Source organism: Grammomys surdaster, unplaced genomic scaffold (assembly GCF_004785775.1).
Source record: "Grammomys surdaster isolate TR1022 unplaced genomic scaffold, NIH_TR_1.0 126013, whole genome shotgun sequence".
Lineage (NCBI taxonomy): Eukaryota > Metazoa > Chordata > Mammalia > Rodentia > Muridae > Grammomys > Grammomys surdaster.
Genome location: NW_021620828.1, coordinates 4,388,876 through 4,393,537, shown reverse-complemented (window position 1 = coordinate 4,393,537; position 4,662 = coordinate 4,388,876).

Sequence of the window (4,662 nt, the reverse complement as noted above, 5' to 3'; positions counted from 1 at the left end):
CTCTCTCTCTCTCCCCCCCCCTCTCTTTCCCTCTCTCTCGCTATTCAGTAAGGACCCCAAGGATCTCTCCCCAGACACTTGCAGCAGACCCAGGAACACATTCAGGATGTGGGTACAACCCTCGTTGTTGATGGCAGTCAACATACTTGTCTGCTCACTAACAGGGGTCCTCCCCTGTGTCAAGACTAGCCCTTGGCTCTGGCTGTTTCCCTAAGGTCTGTCAAAGGTGATGCTGTAGTGGTACGTGCTACCAGGAGGGCGTCAGCATCCTTGGTGCTTCTGCTGCTGGAGTTTGATGCCGGGCCTAGCTTTGGTTCAGGTGTATGATGGTATGTGATTAGAATCCCATGATCTAAGTCCGTGAATGAAAGAAACTATTGTATAAAATTGTGTGTATCTGGCGCATACCTAGTAAAATGCGTGGCATGACCCTGAAGGACTTTTTGTGTGATTTCTGAGCACATGGCCTGGCTGGACTATAAGGAGTAAAATGTTTGGATGCCTCCTGAGATACAGTGGTTCCCTAACCCACTATCCTCGCCTGTGGTCAAAACTTTTGGGGGACAGAGTAAAGAAGGTTCTGAATTAGCAAGTGGGTGAGGGTTTTAGAAAGGCCAAGCAAGGAACAAATTCCTAGTTTCTTTGTCCTGCAACTGACCCCAGGAACCTAACTCCTTGCCTTTCCCATAACAACTACAACAAAAAGCCCCCTCTGCTGCCTCTGGAAATGGTCAGTAACTTCAGAGACGAAGCCAGAGTAGGAAAAGCTCCAGGCAGTGACCAAAGGATGGAGAAGGAGGAGCCATGTTCACAGAACAGCCATGGAACAGGTAAAAGGCTGGTGTGGGGCTGTGGTACTCTTTGTCCTAACTAGGTTTCTATTGCTGTGATAAAACACCATGGCCAAAAGCAATCGGGGATATAACTCTCAACTTACAGTCAATAGCTCACCAGGAAAGGAAGCTGAGCCAGGAGCTGACGAAGACAGAAAAGCACTGCCTCCTGGCTTGTTCCACAAGTCTTGCTCAGTTTGCTTTTGTCGACACCCCAGGACTACCCACCGAGGAGTGCACAGCCTACAGAAGGATGGATTCTTTCACATCTATCACCAGTAAAGAAAATGCTCCCATAGAGTTGCCAATCTGATGGATTCAAAGTCTCAGCTGAGGTTCCCTCTTCCCAGCTCGGTTCAAACCGACAAACCTAACCAGCACACCTGTGTTGTTTCTGGGAAAAAGAAGCAATTCCCACTGACTGCAGCATCATCTCTTCTTTTGTGACCCACTATTTCTTGTCAGGGCCTGTTGGACATGTCTTTAGGCATTTTTCTACCTGAGAACTGTCCACCTTAGTCAGTCTACAGTATACATCATGCTCACACATACCGCATAAAATGCACACACACACATACACATCGATCTTTAAAAATAAAAATGAACCAAAGTATAAAATAACGTATACACAGTAAATACATGCATTGAATATTCTTTTTTAAGGTTTTATTTTATTTTTTATTTATATGAATGCTCTGTCTGCATGTATGCCTACATGCCAGAAGAGAGCATCAAATCCCATTATAGATGGTTGTGAAGCCACCATGTAGTTGCTGGGAACTAAACTCAGGACCTCTGGAAGTGCAGCCAGTGCTCTTAACCGCTGAGCCATCTCTCAACTCCCTGAATATTTTTAATACTGCCAAACTTTAGAAAAAAATAGTTGGGAATTTTAAAAAATGGTACTACAATTACCTCATGCCCTGTGTTTTCCCTCCAACAGAAATTCCTGTGTTTACATAAAAAAGCTGCCTGTGTTTACAACAGCTTTATGAATTAACTCTTATATTTTACAAAATTTCAAATATCCCTGAGCTTGTGGCAAAATAAACCAAGATTACATGGCACTGGGAAAAATGAGAGAAAAGGGACCAGAGCTCGCTCCCCAGAACCTACACAAAAGTGGAGGGAGAGAACCAAATACATATAGTTGTCCTCTGAGCTCTAAATGTGGGCCATGGCATGTGTGTGACTGTCCCCCTCCACACACACACCACCGTCACCACCCAAAACAAAACAACACCAAAACCCCACACCCTCGCAGTTTATTTAGAGAATCTGACGCAGAGCAGTGGTTTTTCTGCTGGGAAATTCTACCTGCCACCCGCCTGTTCTCTTTCTGCTCACAGGTTACCCAGCAGTTTCCTGTTGGTTTCCCCTAACCTGTTTGTAACACTGTATTTCTTTGAGGGTTTGAAATTCATCCTGTGCAATCCCAGCTGGTGCCTCAAATCTCTCCTGCTCTGGAATCTTCTGCTGTATCAGTGGATCACTCAGGTGATTCCATGGGAAACTTCTTGCCATTTTAACTGGTCAAATAAAGGCTAGAGCCTGTGATTGTGCAGTGGAAGGGAAAGGCAGGGCTGGAAGTTTTAGAGAGGGAGAAGGAGAGGGAGAGAGACTGGAGGAGAGGAAGATGGAGGAAGAGGAGATGGAAGGAAGGTGGAACAGAACCATGTGGCCTGGAGGAACCACAAGTAGCAAGTGATCTCCTAGCTGGGAGCAGAGCAGTGCAGTGGTATATCTATCTGCCTAATCTAGGCGAGCAGCTTACAAATATTATAACTGAGTTGTGTGGTTTTTTTGCACGGGCTTACTGAGATTGGAGATTTACCTCAACACTCAGGAATCGCATAAATACTGATCAGAAAGCTGTAATCCATTCGTAGAGGATCTAGGGTGGACCGATGCAGACCTGTGCTTGCTGCTCACTCTCCGTGAATTCAGAGAGCTTTGCTCAGTTGCTTTGTCCTGCTGATCTCCACAGTCTCTGGCTCTTACACTCTTGCCGTCTCCTCTTCCATGGGCTCCCCTGAGCTCTGAGGGGAGGAATTTGCTGAAGACATTTAGAACTGCGTGTTCCAAGGCCCCTCCCCACTTCTCTGCATGACGTCTGGTTGTGGATCTCAGTTGTTCCCATGTGCCGCGGGAAGAAGTTTCTCTGGTGGTGGCTTAGTAATGCACTGGTCTATGAATATGAGAGATTATCATTAGGAGTCATTTACCTGTCCCTAACTAATTTTTTGTGGGATGGGGTTGGGAGACTTTAATGACTGATTCTATCCCAATGGGGGTTACAGATCTGTTTAACTTGTTTCTCTGATCTTGATTTAAGTTTTATATGTGGTACCTACTGAGAAAATCATTCATTTCTTTTATATTTTCCTATTGATGTACAGGTTTTTGAAGTAGGTCCTCATGAGTCTCTGGATTTCCTCCATGTCTGTTGTTATGTTCCCTTTTTGTTTCTGACTTTGTTAATTCAGATATACTCTCTGCCTTTTAATTAATTTGGATAAGGGTTTGCCAATTTTCTCAAAGAACCAACTCTCTGTTATATTGATTCTTTGTGTTTGCTTTTTTTCTACTTTATTGATTTCAGCCACGAGTTTGATAATTCCCTCTGTCCTCTCGGATGTGATTTTATCTTTTTGTTCCTGAGTGTTCAGGTGGGCTCCTCTCTCCACTCTGTTCCCTCACTCAGGGTCCCACCGAGAGGCGCAGCCTCCTTACCTGTTGACATATCACTGAGAAGTCAGGAGGTCATTTCTTCTTGTTCTCCCTGGGGCTGACCACTAATGGCTGCCCTGTACTTACCTAGAAATGTGTGGGAAGTGCTGTATGTTTTTTTCAAGACAGGGTTTTTCTGTGTAGCCCTGGCTGTCCTGGAATTCACTCTATATGCCTGGCTGGCCTCGAACTCACTGATCCACCTCAGGCAGGCACCTGGCTCTTTTTCTTTCTTTCTTCCTCTGTTTCTTTCTTTCTAATTTTTTTCAACTTCCATTTTTATTGGATATTTTATTTATTTACATTTCAAATGTTATCCCCTTTCCCAGTTTTCCCTCCAGAAACTGCTTATCCCATCCTCCCTCTCCCTTCTCCTATGAGGGTGCTCACCCACCCACCCACTCCCGCCTCCCCACCCTGGCATTCCTCTACACTGGGGCATAGAGCCTTCCCAGAATCAAGAGCCTCTCCTCCTATTGATGTCTGGCAAGGCCGTTGTCTGCTACATCTGGGACTGGAGCCATGGGTTCCTCCATGTGTACTACTCCTGGGTTGGTGGTTTAGTTCCTGGGTAAACTTAGGTTTTGAGAGCACGTTTGACTCCACTTGGTCTGATATATGCAAAAGTGGTCAGAGGGATTGACTGGATGGAAAGGAGGGAAAGAAGAGATGCTTCCCTAGCCTGTTATTGGTGAACTTGAAGCTGGTATACAGCTAGTGGGAACACAAAATGGCTGAGCTGTTGTGAAGACAGTAGGACCCATTACTAAAAAGTAAAGAAACAAATGGATTATTGAATATCCAATCAGTCAATGACAGACTAACTGAATGAGTCAATGAAAAAGAGCACCAAATGATCCAGCAATTTGTCACTGGATGCATATCTTCAGAAGGATTTATAATCACTGCAATAGGATTCACAGCAGCTGAGAAGGTAGCAGCAGGTAAGCTTGCTTCTCCAGGGACAGTTAGACAGTGGCTGTTGTGTGTAGATAATACTCTTCAGCTTTAAGAAAGAATGGCAACTTAAGGGCTCTATGCAGGATGTGGGACAGGTGGTATATGCCCTATGCAGGATGTGGGGCAGGTGGTATATGCC